This window comes from Mauremys mutica, chromosome 9, assembly GCF_020497125.1.
Source record: "Mauremys mutica isolate MM-2020 ecotype Southern chromosome 9, ASM2049712v1, whole genome shotgun sequence".
In the NCBI taxonomy this organism is placed as follows: Eukaryota; Metazoa; Chordata; order Testudines; family Geoemydidae; genus Mauremys; species Mauremys mutica.
Genome location: NC_059080.1, coordinates 74052289 through 74073067, shown reverse-complemented (window position 1 = coordinate 74073067; position 20779 = coordinate 74052289). Strand labels below are relative to the sequence as shown.

The following is a 20779-nucleotide window of genomic DNA, read 5'->3' as shown; positions in this document are numbered from 1 at the left end:
TGCTTTGCTCAGTTCCAGCAGCATAATGCAAGCAACATTCATTTTAGCCTGCTGATTGGAGATTCCTCCACTGCGTGTTGTTTTACTGTTAGTGGAATCTGATCAGTCATCCAAAGCAGGAGGTATTTGCAAATGCCATAACCAAGGCAGAATCTTAAGGCCAGATACTCTGGTCTGGTTGAGCTCTGCTCAGCATCAGACAGAACGGGGAGGAAAGCTGGTTTTCCTGGGGTTCAGATGACTCTAAATCCCTGGGTAAGAGGCGTGCCCATACAACTTTCTCCAACTGCTGGAATAATCCCTGAGGCTGTGGAGAGCCAGGTAAAATTCAGAGTAGCCTCAAACCAAATCAGACTTACACCAACTCCTAGATCAGGAAGGGGAGCTGCAAAAGCAATGTAATGCCACCTCTCACTCAACCTACCCCACCATGTCCAAGTCCTGTGCTGAGGGCAGCTAAAGCAGACCAGAAGATCCAGCCTTAAGCTTCTCTCTTGTTCATGCCATTGGCAAATACCTGCTCCTTTTGGATGTTCACTTAGCATCTACTAGGAACAAAACACCATAGAACTTTTCCCCCTTCCCACACTGGTGTAAATCCAGAATGACTGCACTAAAGCCACCCCATAAAGAATTTGGCCCTTTATTTTTTTTTCTTTAAAGTGACTTATATGGACCACACTCCCCTTTCAGCACATGGTTCATTTTTCCTATATGTTATTGTTAATACATGAGTTTGGGAGCTGTTACAATATACTTTCTATGAACTGCACTGCGAGATACACATTTTGCTACTGTGCGATGCCTAGCATTCACCATATGGCAGTGGTTTTAGAGGGCTGTGGGCTACTGGGTGATATGACAAGAAGCAATAGCTAAGATTGCTACTTGAAAATTTCTACTACATTGCGTGGGGCATTTTTTTCATATGTTTTTAAAAACAAAATGTTTGCTGCTGGTCAAAACAGGTATGTGAACAGAGCTGCAGAACTGCAGCACACCCCCACTGGAATATTATATTATTAGGAGCATGACATTTTCTGTATGAGGGTCAACAGATTTTCTAATAACTAGAAAACTTTCCCTTAAGCTTTTAATTTCTGCTCCATTCATTTACTATATTTGGATCTGGAACAGAGACCCAGAGTCCAGGGTATCCCCAAGTGCCTATCCTCAATTATGGCATATATAGAAACTGAAATGTACATTAGTTCCCTTAATACTGCCAATGCCAAGAGAGTACTATTCACATCTGGATGTATTTTGGAAAGTCTCATGATAACAGCTGCAATTCATGTCTTCACTTGGACACATTTAAAAAAATGAAAATTACCATGGCAACAGCTGCAACCATTTATTATAGAACAGTGGAAGTGGAACTAATATTTGTGAGGGATGCTGTGTTAGCAGGATAATGTGTCATTCAGAAAATGCAGGAGTCATTTTCCCCCAACATTCCCATTTAAAAAATAGAAGGTAAAAGAAAGAAAATATCTTCAATACTGAAGTGTAGGTGGGATTGAATAGCTCAGAGGATTATGAATGAGATATGGAGTTTTTTATCTCTCGGTCGCTGGCTCATATCCAGTCCAGATTAACTGTGACCAAAAGTTGTTTTCATCTGTTTGGTTACAGATATAAGAAGAATTGGTCTGGGGTGCCCAAGTCTGAAAAAGTCACCCATGCAGCTGTCTGCTTTGTTGTCAGTCTAAACAGAAAGGCAATAAATTGTACTGACATGAGAGGGGTGTCTTCACTAAGGAAAAAAAGTGTGTCCTTATCTTGTGTTAGCTATCATGAAGGAAAATCCTAGTGAAGACAAGGCAGCTGTAGTTTTAACATGTGGTAGCAGGTCAAGGTGAAGCTTAGAGTTTATCTCAACCTGCTAACTCATGTTAAAAGCTACTACTGCCTCGTTTTCATGATTATACCTCATGTCAGTTACCACACGTTAGCTCTCACAAGGTAAGAACACATCGTGTTTTCTAGTGAGGATAAGATCAAAAAGGGAACTCCTCCTCCAGGGGCCTACAGTTCCAGCTTAAGGTTGAGGCAAGTTGTTGCAGTAGTGTGTGGTGAATCATACTGCCCAGCCTTGCTGGGTATTCATGTTTCCAGTTGGCATCTTTCACAAGCACTAAATCCCCTTTAAAATCTATGTGCTGGGTGTGTAAAAGAAGAAATGAAATGTACTTGAGTTGTGGAAGAGGCATGCGAAACCAAAGGCGGTAGAATTAATTTCCCACTAAACCTTTTCAGATTCTGATAAAGGTGTGCGTGATGGAAGGGCAGAGTGTATAGGGAGCACATGCCAACTTACAGATCACGTTCCCTCCTACTGTACCATGAAAGGCAGAATAAGTCTTAGCTGTGGGAAAGGATGTTGGAAAGGAAATGTCTTTTGACAAATTTTCAGTTTTCAGAGTGCTCTAACTCTTTATGTTTAGTGCGGGTTTCTATGTATGTATCTTCATCAGCTGTGCTAGACTCGGGAATTGTTCTTTATCAGACCAGAAGTTCATAAATTGCTAAAGGTATTCAGGTTGTGTAAGCAGGTGGAGGAGGGGGAAGGAAAACAATCTTTTGTAAGTAGGAGAACACAGGGTTATTGATAGTTAAGCCTCAAATTTGGCACCAAGTATCACCACCAACTATCGAATATGCGGCAGCTCCACCCTCCACATGAGTATATAATCTAAAGGAGAGTTTGCTATGTCTCAGCATATAACATTCCAGTCACAAACAATAGCTTTTTGTTCTCCTTAAGCCTACACAGCTCTTAAAACAAAGTTTAGACTGATATACTTCACTCTCTACTTACTGAATTCTGAACTTGCTTTCCACAAAGATTGTCATTCAGACCAGCTTTACTGAATTACTTTGTGCCTTGGACAATTTTATTCTGGATGCTAAGAAGATATAGTGGAGACAGTTGAACAAAACATTCTCCTGCTTTGGGCTATCTGGGAGAATTTGCATGAACAGTGTATTTCATAATTGAAACTACTCAGAGGCTGGGGTCTGAATGAATTCACATAAATGCTTCCCTTTTCAGACACTGATACTATATATCTAAGTGCTTTTAATTTCAGATAACTCTGTGTAGCACATTATTGGCCATATACTCTCAGTTCTCTCCTTCCTCCCAGGTATCCCAATATAAGCTTTCCTGTGTCTACCACCCAAAACAGGATACAAATGCCTGTATGAGGCAATCTAGGCTGTCTGAGCCTGACTCTAAGGAAAGACTCAGTATAGCAGTGGTAAGGATGAGAACTTTTCCTGCGTCATTGCTGAATAGGAGTAAGGGGAACAGGCAGGCTACTTGTCTGCCTGAAGATGCTGAGAACAGGGAGGCCGACTCTCTAGAGGTGTCGAACAGGGAATGTTTGCAAACAGACCTTTGCTGAGTTGAGAATATCTGCCATGCAGTGCAGAAGACTGATATTATACACCCCATCCCCTGAAGACTGTGAACATCGCCCTCATGCTGCTCTTAAGATGAGGCCACCTGAGGAGAGAGAGACAACAGAGGTTGAATATGAACCTACTGTCAGGCTCTTTTGTAGATTCAGAACATTCAATCCACTGAACTGTCTCAAATTCCCCCAGCACCCATAATTTATTATTTTCTAGGTAAATGTTTCTTTTGGGGGCTTTCAGGATTTCCAGAGAGATTGTAGTGCACTGCAATATAGTCTCCACCATATAACAATTTGGGGGAAATCTATTTAAACCCCAGAGAAAGCAATATGGGTAAGAGCTAGATCTTACTGCAAACTGAAGTCTGCTAATTATTCCTGTCCAGTTTGCAGATCGCTACATTGAGTTTTGCTTTATGGATGATTCAACTCTCATGTGGAGGGAGAACTGTCTGGCATAAAGTGTAATGCAGTTTCTGTTAGCTCAGTTCCATGCCTTTCCTGAACAAACATGTTGTGGGCGGTGTCACTTTGTGAAGGGAAATTATGGTGGAGTGAGGGCTCAGTGCAGACATTTAATCTCTACTAATTGTCCCATAAGTAAAGGACCACTGCTTTGCACTACTGCTAGCCAACTTTCTTGAAATGTTTAAGTGCATGGAGCAAATTCTACCTTTAGTCACACCAGGGTAAATATGGAATAATTATATTGCAGTCAATGAAGTTACCCCAGATTTATATTAGCATAACAGTAGAATTTGAACCAATCTTTTATCTAGAGTAGTCAAGCAAAATGACAGTAAAACTCTAATATCCTGGGACTGACCTAGCCACAACTACACTACATACAACAGTAAAATGTAGCCATTTAATGGTAATCTGCCTAAGTGCCCTAACTGATATCCTTCAGTGCAGGCAACCATCATGCTCCATCATTTTATCAACAGGGAGTTGGCATTCAGTTGACATAGATAAAAGCCATAAATATTTGTGAAAGTGAGGGCAGGCACTGTAAAAGTTAGGGAAGGGTGAACTGCTTCTTGACAAATAGTAATTGTCTCAAAATTCACTCATCCTTAAGGTAAAGGCTAAAGCCAACCATCCTCTCACCAATCTCCAAACTCCTTCCCACAGACACTCCGATTGGTCTCTCCTTGCTGTGCTCTGGTGTACCACTTTCTTCACTCCGGGTCTTCTAAAAGTCGGTTATGTCCCACAGTACCACCTCTTGTTGTTGATAAAGAGAGGACTATGAAGTACAGGTAGGAAGGAGGCAGGGATAGCTAGAGAGAATTGGGTCTGTGAGATCATCTTAAAAGGTTTGAATTTCCAAAATCATTGAGCTTCGCCTGTAACTAACACATATGTAGCTAGAGATTAAATTCATGTAATTATAAGAGCAGTGCCTTATTTTGACTGAGAGTCCCTGTCCCAATGCACTGTTCATTACCCTTGACAGATAGTGGAAGAGTCACATAAAAGAGAGAATGTTTAAGTGTGCCCGACAAATGTTCACTGACTCCCAGGCCTTACTTTAAGTTGCTGGGTGATGACTCCTTACTACCTTCAGGATAGGTGTATACGTACACTCAAACGCACGCACACACAGATTATATCTCCTAATTTGAGAAGAAAACAGATTGTATAGAAATCACAGGGATGTTCATTGTTTTCAGTGAGTTGCTGTTTCCCATCCTCAACACATTTTCTTGATCCCAAGAGCTGTCCTTTGCCAGCACACATCTCTATAAAGAAAATGAGGAGCAAAAGGTTAGTGGAGAAAAAAATAATGCTTTAAATTCTGTTAAAATTGTGAAAATAGATGTGCTTTTCAAACAAAAATATAGATTTCTTCTTCAGCACTAAAATGTAACTGAAGTTTCTATTACATACAGTACTATACGGATGGACCTGCTATTATTAATTCATTTATTCAGGAATCATTAAAAGACCAGGGTCTAAAGAAAGGATGGTTCAATGGTCTGGATACTAGGCTGGGACTTGGGAAACCTGGATTCAGTTTCCTGCTCCATCATAGACTTCCTGCATGACCATGGCCAAGTTATTTAGTCTCTCTGTGACTTGATTTTTCATCTGTAAAATGGGTATCACCGATGATAGTAGGTGAAGATCTAAAAAGTCAACACACAAATAATAAGAGACAAACAATATGCAAGTAAAACATGTCTTGTTAGTTACAATGTTTTGTTATTAAATCACTTCAAATCATTCCCTTTCCTCATTGTCCAGGTGCCCCCACCAGCCTGCTACTCTGCTCAAACTACAGAACTAGATGGTATCAATAAATAAATCAAGGCAATTGTGCAGCTACGTTATTTCTAAAGGTCAGAGGAGTATATTCTCTCTCAATGCCAGTGAATAGGGTTAAGGGAGATTGTACACATGGATTGAGAAGAGAACGTTACTGTAGGATGAGTCCTACATGGTATAAAACAAATGTCCTTATTTTTGTGAATTACAGGGCAATGAAGCATGCAGCATAAAACATCATGAGCAGTGAGTGCATCCTCAGCTGTTGTCTTTAATCTCTTGCACTTTTAAAAATAGCAAAATACCAATAAAAAGTGATGCTTCATTTTTCCATGTCGACCTTTGATCCTCCTAGTTGCTAAGCAGTCCAGTCTTGTTATGTTGCTATGTGAAGACATTTGAAAGCAGACTGATCATCTTTAGTGAAAACAAACAACTTAGACCCAAGAGCTTCAGAAACCTTAACCCCTCAATGACATATTTATAACATACACAGTATGTATACAGAGTAGTCATTGCAAGCTGTGACAAACTGGGACAATGTCTGTGTTATTTCTTAGGAATAATATGGTGTGACTTGATTTCCCTGGTCAATTTAATATTGCTACCTGACCAAATGTATAGAGTTAAATCAAAGGCTGCTGTAAAGGGCAGAGGTGTGGGGGGTGTTAAGGAATCCAGAAAGGGTAAAATAATGTGACACAGATAAGATAGGAGTACTTGTGGCACCTTAAAGACTAACAAATTTATTGTAGCATGAGCTTTCGTGAGCTACAGCTCACTTCTTCGGATGCATAGAATGGAACACACAGACAGGAGATATTTATACATACAGAGAACATGAAAAGGTGGAAGTATGCTGTTGTTATGCATACTTCCACCTTTTCATGTTCTCTGTATGTATAAATATCTCCTGTCTGTGTGTTCCATTCTATGCATCCGAAGAAGTGAGCTGTAGCTCACGAAAGCTCATGCTACAATAAATGTATTAGTCTTTAAGGTGCCACAAGTACTCCTGTTCTTTTTGCGGATACAGACTAACACAGCTGCTACTCTGAAACAGATAAGATAGCCTCTCAGGTAACCACTTCAAAGGAATTAAGACCACATTGGCTGGGGCATCAATTGGGGGAAGAACCCACCAGGCTGGCACCATCCAAACAAGAATGTTTTTCTCTTTCCAAGGCTAAGGCTGAGATAAAAAGACCTTAAGGGGTTAAAAAGGTGCCCTGGCAGAAAAGAGCAGTGAGGAGTTATCAGCTCAGCTGGAAGCTGACAGAGGGACACAGAGTCAGCATGCAGTGAGGCTGACACACAAAGAGATGGACTTGTGAGCCAGGGACTGTAGCAAACAAGCTGTAACTTGGTGCTCAGAGAGAAAGGGCAACACTAAGGCTAGGTCATGGCTACCTAATGCTTGAGGGGCATGCCACGGGTAGGGAAGACAATATACTTATAGGTGTCTGTTGTTTCTTAAATGTACTTCTCTCAGCGATGTGTATGTTTGGGGAAAATAAACCATACCTTGTTTGGAGAAACTCCTTCTGTATCACTGCATACTATTACTGACCACAGGCTCCTGAAGGAGAACTATGGTAGGGTGCCAGCCCAGTTGTTTCCTGCTAGGTAGTGTGGATGGCTCCCAGGGAGGCTTAATCCTGAGACCCTATCAGTAAGTGGCTGGATTGCAGAATCGCACCCGAAGAGAAAGGGAGGGATGGGCCTCCCACATGGAAGGCATGCACTCAGGGACTAGAAAAGGGTCTCAGAAAAGACAGCCTGTTCAGGGACCATGACATAAATAATTAATGTTGCCCAGTAAGACTAATTACTTGCAACTGCAAAATTGAAAATTTTTATAAGAAAACTCCGGATAAGTTTGGGCGTGTGCACAACGCATGTGTATATGCACACAATTTACATATAGTATTTGCATATATGTGATTGCATGTGTGTTAGCAAAGGTTAAAGTCTGGATTGTACAGTATGATGAGATCACAAAATTCCAGGTACTGAAATTGCAAACACTCATCCTCCTGAGCAAAAGGTAAGGAGAGTTTTTCTATTCTTTTCTTAAGACTACCCATCCTTTCATTAATGCCAGAGAGAAGGCTATTGTAATGATGGGAAGGGAGAAATAGGGCATCACAGATACCTGCCTCGCCAAAAAAATCACAGATGGCATGGTAACTTGGCAGCAGCTCTTTGGTCAGGATCAAGATCTCAGCTCAATACATGGAAAGCACTGAAGAAGGAAGCTGAAGCTGCTACTACTTGGTATCAATTTAACTGGTGACAGGGTTTGAGGAATTCACTGGGTACCACACACTTTTAAATATAGAGTGTTAACTTTGTCCATTTCGTATTCATCAAGAAAAAATGCCATTTATTATGTGTATTACAGACATACCTAGAGGCTCTAACCAAGTTCAGGACCCTATTATATTAAGCCCTAGCCATAACCTAGGAGGCAGCCTCTGCCCAGCAGAAACACTGGCTACTGCATATACAAAGTAGCTTTGTCCAAAGGCTCCCCTAACAATGTTTAGTTTATATTACATCCCACACATAAGTGCAATGAAACAACTGAAACCAGAGATCGTTATTAACAGCCCAGACAAACAAACAAACCTTCCTGAGCCTTAGGAACCTGTTGAAACATGATTGCTTTAAAATTCTGGACACCAGTAGGACTTTGCATAATTTCTATCATTGAATAAATAGTCATAATAATAATACTTTATTCCCATTTTACTGCAGCCAGTTTTGATTGGCTGCTACGATGTTAAGATTATCAGATTCAATCTTATACAGCTTCTCTAAGCCTTGGGAATGCTAGCTCCTTTTAGCCTTATTTTTTTACCATTTGCATTTTGTTACAGTAACAAGTAATTTTAAGCAGTTCATTTCTGGGGGATTATTGTACTTCTTGGGTGGCTGAATACAGACAGTCTTCAGCACCATGCCTTACAAATCACCCGAGGTGCTATAATCCGCCAGATATGCTCTGCCTATCATGTCTTGTTTAATTAGTATGAACCAATACAGTAGATTTGTTTCAAGTCACAAGCAGAGATTTAGCTTTGGATGTTGCAGGGATGGTTTTTTTTGTTTTTGTTTCTTTTTATGTTTCTTTTTTTGTTTGGTAAGAAAGATAACATTGTGGATTTTTTTCATTCCCTTGCACATTGCATTTACACTTGTGCAGGGAAGGGGCAGGGCACGTGCAGTGCTACCTTTCTGATTTGGCAGGCTTTACTTCTGTTTTTCGACAGGCATAAATGACTTATGCAAGATGCAATGCACTGTGGGGGAATCCCGGCTTTTACATTACACCTCTACCCCGACATAACGCCACCCGATATAACACTAATTCAGATATAACGCGGTAAAGCAGCGCTCCAGGGGGGCAGGTCTGCACGCTCTGACGGATCAAATCAAGTTCGATATAATGCGGTTTCACCTGTAACGTAGTAAGATTTTTTTTGGCTCCCGAGGACAGCGTTATATCGAGGTAGAGGTGTACTACTTTATCTAGTGTAGGAGAAGAGGTGCGACATGGGGAAGAGGGGCATCTCTTTCTGTTCTAACTCCTGCTTTCTTCCCACTCCATGCGTCCTGGAAACTGCTGCTGTTGTGTCTCCCTGAACTGGAGGGTAGATCTCAAGCTGCTTCAATAATACAGATCATTTGTATTCATGCAATTTCTTTTCAAGAATACAGATGAAAGGCTGGACTTGGATTGTAGTTCATATAGCCAAACAAGCAAGAATCAGACTCAGATGCAGAAAGCTCTGAATGATGTGTGTTCGATAGGATCTGCTCAGACAGTAGAGATACAGTCTGAAATTGGAGATTGCCCAGCACATAGTCACAGACAATCCACCATCCAGCCATCTGTTTTTCTGCTGATGTGCTTCATTCCTTTCAAAGCTGGAAGATTGTCTGGACAGGAATTTTGATCATTTTCAAAGGGATTCATGAAAAAATCAGATGTAGTAACTTTAGCCTTTGTTTTTGTTTTAGTTCAAAACATTCTCTTCCAAGGCTGGGAAATTCTTTCACTGGAATCATATTTTACTATTAAGATTACCTTTACAAAGAGAGATGATGTTACAGGAGACCAGGTTGTTGTATATCAGAATTTATCACTAATTAAGATGAAAATGGAGTAGTTTGTACCTAGAACAGGGGTCGGCAACCAGTGGCTCGCGGCTCGCCAGGGTAAGCACCCTGGCGGGCCGGCCCGGTTTGTTTATCTGCCGCGTCGGCAAGTTCGGCCGATCGCGGCTCCCACTGGCCGCGGTTCGCGGTCCCAGGCCAATGCGGGAGGCAGGAAGCCGCGGCCAGAACATCCCTCGGCTCGCGCCGCTTCCTGCCTCCCGCATTGGCCTGGGACCGCGAACCGCGGCCAGTGGGAGCCGCGATCGGCCAAACTTGCCGACGCGGCATATAAACAAACCGGGCCGGCCCGCCAGGGTAAGCCGGGTTACCCTGGCGAGCCGCGAGCCACCGGTTGCCGACCCCTGACCTAGAAGATAGTAATCAAAATGTTACATTAATGTATGGATATGTCACCTCTTGAGGAGGAAGAAGAGAAGATCTGATGGAGGAAATACCACATTGTCTTCCTCAGGAGAATTACTAGTTTTAGGTAAGGCTGAGATTTTGTTTTCAGCCTTTATTAGAATCATCTTAAGTCTGTGTTTTTGAGGAGAAAACCTACACAGTAGGATGGGTAAAAGCTTCTTTCTGTAGGATTTTAGGAATCTGGTGGCCAAGTTACTGCCCCCTGTGGTGATATATGGTTTGTCATATTTCCTAAGCACCTGTAGATTCCATTCTGTGTCAATGTAAGTTTATGAAAATGTATCTGAGTCCTCACTTTTTCACCTCTTCTAGGGGCCACACAAACACTTTCCCATATCTTCTCACATTTCAGTTGTTGAACAGCTGTCAAGCCTACTGTACCTGCCAGGCTGTATTTTTTGTCAGAGGAGAGAGTCACACTTTTCATGGAGCAAAGTGGCAGACTTCACGTTACATTTCATGAATGTATTTAATGTCCATTTTAAAAATGCTTTGTAAATGTGACAGAGCATATGTGAAGGAGCTGCCAAGAATTTATCTCCCTTGTTGGAGCTGTGCATTGAAAAATTCGAAGAATCAAAGGATAACTTGTGTGTGGCTTATTCAAAAGCACACAATTCAGAATAATCAGCCTAACCTACCATTTTGGAATTAATACTATAGGAAATGTTTGCTCAGTTGAGTTCACTCTGCTTGTACCGCTGCAGATTCTGTGGTTTTCCATGACTGCATGTATTATTTAGTAGCACAACATAACATCAAAAGGATCTTTCAGCACTTGCACTGTGGACTGCCACACAATGGCAATATTTGCCAAATCTGGAAAATTTATCAAAAATGAATACTGATCTTTTCATTCGGTCCAGCTCAACTGATTTCTCGGATTGTCCACATGTAGGGCTAGATCCATCCAAATGCTCTTGCTGCTGTGCACCACTCCAGTGACACAAGGCGGCCATAAACCTGCTTCCCCAGTCATTTAAGCCAGTTCTGTGACTGCTTGGTGTCACTGGAATGACACACAGTAAATCTGGCCCTTCATTTCTAAGTAAGTGATTTTTGGAGCAAGTGAAAACCTAGCAGAAAGTATGAATTTTGTATTTTTTCATGTATACATTGCTGTTCCTGGCAAATGGTCAATTTCATGTTTTCCACAAAATCTGTGATTGCCTTTCCTTTCTGGGATGTATGTTACCTTGATAGCTGCTATCAGGTAGCCAGCTTGCAAGGGGATTGTTTTGCTGTATTAGGAAGAGTTACCACAAACCATAAGAGCTTTTACATACTATAGCAGTGTATGCTAATCTACATTAAAGTGGTCAAAACTACTGCTTAAAAGACACCCTGAAAAAAAAAAACAATATACTGAAGAGCCAAAAAGAGGGGTTTGGAAACAATAAAAAAGAACAAAAATACATATGATGTAGAGGAAAGGGAACTGCTACTGACAGAAGCCTGGTGATGGCTTCCAAAATGGCTGGTAGACAGCAGCAGGCGGCTCATTTTTAGAATTCAAAGGGCAAGCTCTAGCAGGAGAATATTGGGGATGTCTCCTGTATTAAAGGAGTGACCTTGAAGCTAAGTGAGGCTAGTGTGTTTAGACTGTCTAGAACAGATTTTTGGATACCCAGAAAAACTAAGGATGCATGAACAGCCAGCCAATTGAGGGCCATCAGTAGCCTGGTTTACAAGTTCTTGTATGTATATAAACAGTATGCTTAATGGATGGATATGGATATGGATATTATATATATGTGTGTGTGTATATATGTGAAATCTGGCTTTTACATCTGGAGTCTAGAAAAACCTCACAAATACTGTCAAGAGTCAAAGGCTAAAAAAGGTTTGTTTGTTTGTTTTTAATGCAAATTCTCAACATTCATGTTCCTTTTTGACCATTATTAAAATTTTCTAATTAATAAAGGCAGTGTTTTTTGTTCCATAAATACCCACCTTGATTTTGGCAGCCTTCCTGTGAAAGACACAATCCCTACGTATCTGCCTCCATAACCACTGTAATTGGCTGCTTTTGCTGGCCATAATTCATTCCTACACTCGGATGCCTCTCCAGTCTCCACTTCCCATCTGTTTTTGTGGGCTTGGGACTGGGAAGTACATACCCAATCTCAAATGTGTTGGATTTATAGTTTATCTACACTGGCTTTAGTAGATTAGAATGAATTTCATGGGGGGCTGAGAAGGTTGGAAGGATTTAATGACCTTATGGCACTGCTGTTTGCTAAGAGTGAGTGTGGGTGTTAGGTGTTACTTATACACTTTCAAATCCAGCTTCTGGTTGCATTGCAGAAGGCTAAGATGAATGATGAGTCTGCCTTTGGGTTTCAGCATCTTTAATTTAGGGGTGTTTCATTATGTATTTGTGTTTTGTTTTTGTAGCAGCATCAAGGAAAAATCACATAGTTTAAAAAAATATATGGAGGCAAAAACTGTTCAGTCAGATTTGTTTGTCTGTAAACCCCACATTTCAGGAACATATTATATACCTGTACTCTACCTATACTTGTACAGTCATGATTGTACATCATTTTGAGAAAGACCACCTTCTTGCTGCCTTCTTCTATGCAACCTTGAACTCTTAGAATGTAGTATTTTTTCCATCCCATCTTATTTTTCTTGATGGAATTAATTAGCACCTGATGTACTTCTTTAATTACTTGTCAGCTGAGGGAGGTTCCACTTGATTCAGTGCAGATTGTTTCAGGCATTGCTGGTTTTGTTTTGAAACTCCAGGCATGACTCCTTCATGCTCCCCTAATATTCCTTTATGCTAGATATGTATCATACAATACTGCAGCGAAAAGGAAGGATGGGTTAACTAAGGAAACCATTGTGGAATGAGAAGTACTTTGACATAGCAAGTGGAAACAAGTATTCCGTTCACCTATCGTAAGACTTTTTTTTCCACAATAGTCACATAACCCTGTAAGAAAGAAAGAAAGAAGCACCTGTTCATTGATACTGCTTTTAGTTATGTTATAATGTAGTATGGTATAATCAGAGAATTAACTCCTGTATCTCTGCAAAAATCAATTGGTATTGGTCTCATTTGCTTTCATTTGCTGTTGCTAATCACAGCCCACAGTACTTTACTAGAACCCTTCTTTTCTTTGTAACGTATTCTGATTCAGGTATTGCAGCAAGTTTTCTGCAGCATGTTGTCTGTTTCCACAGCTAAACTGCTACAAGCACTGGGTTATATGAAAAGCATGGATTCTTTGTGCTGTACTGTTGTTTGCAATTGATTAACATCTCTTTCTTTGATGCTGTCACACTAGCCTTAGGCATGCTGGGCCTCCAGAGTAAAAGGAGGAATACAAGGTTTAATCTCATCTCCAGTTTCTCTCCAGAAAACTGTCCTGACATTCTGAGGAAATTCATGCTGTAATCCTCAAACGCCTTGGATTACTTAAAATTACTCCGCCATTTTGCTAAATGCACAGGCCAAAAAATGTTTATGGCAAGAAACTCTCCTCATCATGAATGAACTGTGATATATACTTGTAAACAACTCAGACTACGATATCTAATCAATTTCGATTTTATTTGGAAAGATTATTATTTTATTTTTGTTACAGTAGTGCTCAAAGGCCCCATTCAGCACTGGAGCCCTGAACAGTAATTGCTGTACAAACACATAGGAAGACCTTCAGTCTTGCAGTCTAAGAGTATATCTATACTTCAGGCTGGGTGTGATGGAGACATACCGCTAGCACACTAAAATAGTGTGTAGCTTCAGACGTGAGCAGCAGGAGGGGCTAACCTCTCCCCCCTTACATATCTATGGTCTTGGATGGGATCATGCTTGGGTGACTAGCCCCTCCTGTTGCTCACACTACTGTGGCTACACACAATTTTTAGAGCACTAGCTTAATGGTGCAGGTATGTCTCCTCAAAATTACGCACCCCAGCTCCTAGTATAGAAATACCCTAAGAAGATAAAAAATAGATGAAGAGAAGGGAAGAAGGATACAATATACCAGTAAAATGATCAGGTGATAATTAGCACACTTATTTAGTTCTTTTTCCCCCGAAGGAGAGGGATAACATCCTATGTACAATATTGATATACCTTCTATTCACTATAGATATTCTTTTATAAATAACATGCCAGTATCTCAACCTGTCCATTGTCACTTTGCCAGTTTCCTGTGGGCACCACAGGGGAATTGGGTCTTAAGATAATTGGAGAAATGATGTACTGACTAGTTCAATATTGTTAATACTTAGCACAACACATGTTGAAAGCCATGTACAAACATCAGTTAATCTTCACCACACTCCAGTAAGGTACTGTAGGTAGCTAAGGATAGGTCTGCACTGCAGTCAGCAGGCGAGATTGCAGCACTTGTAGACATACCCAAGTTAGCTTTGATCTAGCGCTAGACCAAAGCTAGCTTGAATAACAATAGTGAAGCCCCAGCAGCATGAACAGTAACCACTTGAGTATGTACCCAGGCTCCTCAGTGGGTGGGACTAGTCCATGCAGCTGCCCATACTTCTGCAGCTTCACTGCTATTGTTACTTGAGCTAACTTTGATCTGGTTAGATCAAAGCTAGCTCAGGTATATCTACACTTGCTGCAATCACACCTCACAGTAGCAATGTAGACATACCTTAGGTATTATTAACTCCATCTTGTAGATAGGAAAAGAAGGGTGGGTGTGTTAAATGATTTGCCCAAGGTCATAGCTGTAGCCACTGGGGAGATGTTTGTGGGACATTTTCCCCTAATGTTTAGAGATAGTGAAACAATAAAGTCTCCCTTATCCTCCAACTATGATCCAGGGTTCATTAGGTTAATTTGATTGCCAAACTTTGAAGATGGTTCCAAATTTCTCTCCCCCCAACACGACTCTTCCGAAAGAGCAGTTTTTGAGGATAATTTTGAATGTAAAAACAGTGAGGGTAACTAACCATTGGAACAATTTAACAAAGGTCATGGTGGATTCTTGATCGCTGGCTATTTTTAAATCATGACTGGATTTTTTAAAAAGATATGCTCTAGTTCAGGGGTCGGCAACCGGTGGCTCGCGGCTCGCCAGGGTAAGCACCCTGGCGGGCCGGCCCGGTTTGTTTATCTGCCGCGTCGGCAAGTTCGGCCGATCGCGGCTCCCACTGGCCGCGGTTCGCGGTCCCAGGCCAATGCGGGAGGCAGGAAGCCGCGGCCAGAACATCCCTCGGCTCGCGCTGCTTCCTGCCTCCCGCATTGGCCTGGGACCGCGAACCGCGGCCAGTGGGAGCCGCGATCGGCCGAACTTGCCGACGCGGCAGATAAACAAACCGGGCCGGCCCGCCAGGGTGCTTACCCTGGCAAGCCACCGGTTGCCGACCCCTGCTCTAGTTCAAACAGGAATTATTTTGGGGGAGTTATGTGGTCTGCGCTATGCAGGAGGTCAGACTAGATGTTTATAATGGTCCCTTCTGGCCTTGGAATCTATGACTCTGATTCCATGCATTTTTGATGGATCTGGATTATGTTTAACATTAATCCACTTGTGTGGAAGAACCATCAAAGTCTTCATTTTGCTATAATACTCATTTAACAATAAGAACTTTAATATTTAATAATTAAACATTCTGTTTAAATATACAGTAACATTATCTTTACAGTCTCTTGCACACAGTTTTGTTAGCATAGCTCACTCCTTTGCATCAAGCACAGAAGGTTGGCTAGCAGAAATAGGGTTCATGCAGAATGTTGTTAGAGCCATTTTAGGGAGAGGGGGAACCAAGACTAGAGAGATGACATGTTTAACTGTGATTGTCTTCAGTGTAAAGTGTTATCTTGTGACATTTTGCTTTAGTGTCAAATAAGTAGCTTGGGGGCAAGAACTGAGGTTAAGCTCAATGTTGTTTAGCATCTTCAGTGATGACCTGGAAAAGGGGTTGTCATAGGGTGACACCGGCCCTTTAAGGAGGAGCAGGGCCAGTGCACCTGTCTGCATCAGCTGATCCACAATAGGCTTTAAAAGAGGGCCCCTGGGGCTAGTGAAGGGAGGAGACCAGTGAGTCTGAGTTAGGAAGTAGGACTGCCAGAGTCCCCTGGGTAGGGAGGCTATGAGAGCTTGAAAGGTAAAAGGGGAAACATCCCCTGGAGTTTGTGGCCCAGGGTCACCCAAGGAGCTGTTTGCATATGTTTTGTTTAGATTTGGACAATAAGACTGCTTGAAGGAGACTATGGGCATGGTGGTAGATCCTTTGTAAACTGCTGAGAAGCCCGGCCATGTTACAGGGGTAAACATCCAAGGTGAAATCCTGGCTCTGTTGATGTCAATGAGAGTATTGCCACTGACTTCAATGGGAACAGGATTTCATCCCTTGTGGATAGTACTAAACTAGAAAGTACTGTGCACACTAGTGAGGATCAAACAATAGTATAAGCAAAAAAACTGGTCAGGAAAACACCAAATGGGATTCAATCTGGAGAAATATCAGATAAAAAACAACACAGAGTACTGATGATGGGGGGTGGGAGAGGGAGAGAATACTTGTTAAGCAAGAATTTTGGAAAAGATCTGCACCAGATGTTGTTAGATGGCAGTAACTTAAATAGGTGCTCATAAGATAGCATGTTAAAAATATACAGTGTGATTTTTGGCTTACATATTGTATAACAAGTCATCCTGTGGCAAAGTACCTTCCTTTCCTCAGCAGGCCCAGTCCTTTTTAGCCTTGGAGACACAGGTTTGGGCAAGGCAAATCCTTAATGGTAGTACAGGGTCTGGCTATTCCTTTCCCCAGTCCATCCCTTGTGCTTGTTTTCCTTCCCTCTTGGGAAGGGTTCAGGGTCTTGCTACACCCAGCCTACTGGCAGCTACTCTCACCCCTACTTCCCCACAGGGGAGGGTTTAAAAAGGTCACAAGCAGTTGGAGCCAGCTGAACCTAATTAGTTCCCTAGTAACCCCTGTTCCAGCTGTAACTTATTTCCCCTGTTTATCTCTCCTCAGTGGATTGGGAGGCCTTTTAACCCCCTGGGACTAATTACTACCCCCACACACCCTTTTTAGCTGTTTGTTCTGGGTTTACTACAGTCCATGGAGACAAAAATCATTTTCTAGAGGGAGATGATGTGGATCAAGCACTGAACTTGGATGTTAGACACCTTGGTTCAAAGCCTGCCACTGCTCTGACACCTCAGGCAAGTCATTTCACCACTCTGTGCTTCAGTTTCCCCATTTGTAAAATGAAGATACCAATACTGACCTTCTTTGAGCTCTGCTAATGAAAAGCACTCTGTGAGAGGTAGGTGGTACTATACTTGTCATTGGAACAAATGCACCTTCAATAGAATATTCAGATCTGGACATCTTAATAGTTGAAAGATGCTGATAAATTGGGGGGTATTCAAAAATGGAAATCTCTGGGTGATTTGTTGATTAGACAATGATAAAAGAACTTCATATGCTAAGTTTGCCTAAACAAAGACTTAGGGTAAGATGATAATACTTTACTGTTTAAGAAGAACCCCAAACAGAGAGTTGAATTATTTAGGGAGGTACTGGAAGAACAAAGCTTTAGTAATCAGATGACATTAAGCAAAGGAACATTTAGACAGAATTATGAGGAAAAATTTCCCGACAATGAGAGCTGAATATTAACATAACAGATTTTACAGAAAAGGGATGGAAATTCCTTGCTTGAGACATTTAAAATTAGACAAGACAGGAAGCTTGGAAATATTATCTTGCATTGTCAGGGGAATGAGCTGGGTAACTCCACATATTTAATTGGTTTCTTTCTTCTCTAGTGTTCATGACACAAGAAATAATTGCACTGCTTCTTGAATAGTACATCTTATGTTTAGTTTGATAAACTAAACTAGGAATTTGGGCTCAGTGTTTAGTGATCAATATCAGATTTTTCTAAAGTCTTATCATAACCAGTCATGTATAAGATGCAGTGATTCCTGTCCTAACAGTCCCACTTTTTAAAGTGTAAGAAGACCTCTAGGCAGAGAAAATGTTTAATAACCCAATAAATTCATATAAACGTTCACCTATTTGGATGTAAAAGCTTTAGACCCTAGGAAAACTGTTCAGGGCAACAATTCTTGCCAGAAAGAATTGCTAACACAGTTTTCCTGGGTAGCGTAGTTAGGGCATAAAATTGTTTAAACCAAATATTTCCTTTAGTTTCAATTATAAAGATGAGCCAAGATTTAGAATGTGGTTTTCTTCTGAGTCAATGGTAGGCTTACTGTATTTATTCCCTTCTCAAAAGAGAAAGAACTGCTACGCTGAAGGCTGCTTCAGTTCTGCGGTTAGCTCTGGTTTAATTTAAAATAAGTTGTTTGGGTTTTTTTGTTTTAGAAAATGCCCATGTAATTGATGATAAAAACTAGCATAAAACTCTTTAACTGATTTTAAACCAGGATACCTCTTTTGCATAATTAATAAGCAGTTCATTAATGGCTTTCATTGACGTTTGGCAGGTGTATTCTTCTTCCAGGTAAGGAGCTCTTGATACAGTTCTTGTGGCTTTTAACATTTGCTATCCCTTGCATTGGCCAGGCCCTCTGGATAGTTCATCAGCTTTCTTTGATGCATTCAGGAAAAATGCTAGATTGACCTGATTGAAATCACCACTCAAAACACAGTGACATAAAAGATTGATTCCCCATTTACAATTAATTAAGAAACAGGTATGAGAAACTGCAGTCTTTGTATACTTCTTTTGAGGTAAAGAATCAATGAGAATGTGATCTACAGTTCAAGAGACAGAATTTTAACTATAACATTTCAACACAGAACAACTGGAGTCCCTTTTACGTATACAAGAAACATTAGAAAATAAGAGTTTATTGACCTACTGTACTATAGCTAAGAAGATATCAAATGAAAGAAGCAGCTGCTCAGAGAGTGCAAGTTGTATATTTTTACTATAATCTCTGATGTGACATAAAGGCTAAAACCTCAGACCAAAGCGGTCAGTGATGAGTATCATCTCAAGACAAGAATGAAGGCAAGAGATGTACTCCCTGAGATTGTTCTCCAGCATGGCATGTCCAGCAGTTGAGAGAGAACTGGCAGTGCTGGTCCCAGGCATACACATGCACTGGTTGGCACTTATACGGGATGCAATGGTACAGGTCCAAAATATGAAATGCTTCCTCACAGGATCCTCAGACAGTCCCATTGAAGTTAACAAGACAATTTTTGGAAATAAAGTGCTACTCTGCATGAGTAAGAATATCCGCTTCTGGTGTTTTGAAATTTTCTGTATGTAAGGAAGGTTTTCAGCATTCATATTCACATTCTCAGTGCATGGGTTTAGAATGTCACTGCTCATTTGCACATTACTGTACAGCACTTCTTAGACCCTGCTTAATGACCACAGGGATGATCACAATGCAGCCAGGTGTAATACAAGAATGTGTCACTTTGAGTCAAACAAAATATTTATCAATACTAAATCATCCCCTTTGCCCTCAAGAGGCAGCCTGGACTAGAGGATTGGGGTCAAGAATCAAGAGCTCTGAAAGTCTGATTCTGGCCCTGCCACTGATTCTCTGTGTGACCTTTGAACTAGTCACTTCAATTTTCCAATATGTAAAATTGGAATTGTAACTGTTACTTAGCTACACCACTAGAATTATGTGAAGCTTAATTAATGTATGTACAGTGCTTTCAAAATTCATAGCACTAAGTGCTATGTGTTCTCATGTGTGTCAAGAGAGTGTGGTGATGGGCACGCTAAATGCTTAAAATAAAGAAGTAAGACTTTAGGTCCAGATCCAGACAAGTGGTGAGTACCAGCCACTGGGAGTTCAGTACTTCTAAGGATTGTTCTCTTATTCACTCATGTTCACTTCCCTTTCTATATATCCTTGACCAACCAAGGGATAAGCTCTAGAAGTGAGTAGCCTAGTTGCTGGTCTCTGCGTAACATTAGGAGGCCCTTAAATGAGTGCAACTGTTCAGAAAAACCTTGAATACAGAGCTGCATCTCTGCTGCCTAATCTCCAGACAGAAAACATCCAATTGCAGAGATGAACATTAAGAACACATCCATGAGCATGAAATATTCACCCCAATTTAAAATCATCTAGTTTTGATGTTTAAAATACCAATCATTTTACAGCAATGTAAACTCAGTTCTAAAATCCACTGCCAAGCTCACTTGATTTTCTCTGACAGTGAACATAAAAGACCTCAAGTGTCGAAAGCAACAGAACCACAAAAATCCGAAATGTTGCTTAATTAGTATTTGGGAAGCTTGGGGCTACAGTGCATCTGTTAATTTTTATGTTACAACAAGCAGAAATACATTCACACTTGGCGGTATCATTAGCATTCTGGGCATCAAGTCACTAGTAGTAAATAGCAAATTTGATGCCCTCAAAAATGTTTAAAGATATGGCCTTGCCATTGGTGGAGTAATTTCCCATAAGAAAATAATCTTGATGGTTACAGACAGAGACTGGATATAAAAGATGACCTCTGGCCACTACAGCAGTTTTTCTCTGGAAAAATAG

The 20779-nt window shown here is 41.0% G+C and overlaps 1 protein-coding gene across 3 annotated transcripts in view; it reads left to right on the top strand.

Annotated features, from left to right (window-relative positions):
• The window catches only part of SLC9A9 (solute carrier family 9 member A9), a 354635-nt gene that overhangs the window by 161489 nt on the left and 172367 nt on the right, over window positions 1-20779 (top strand). The gene's annotated exons all lie outside the window — the stretch shown is intronic.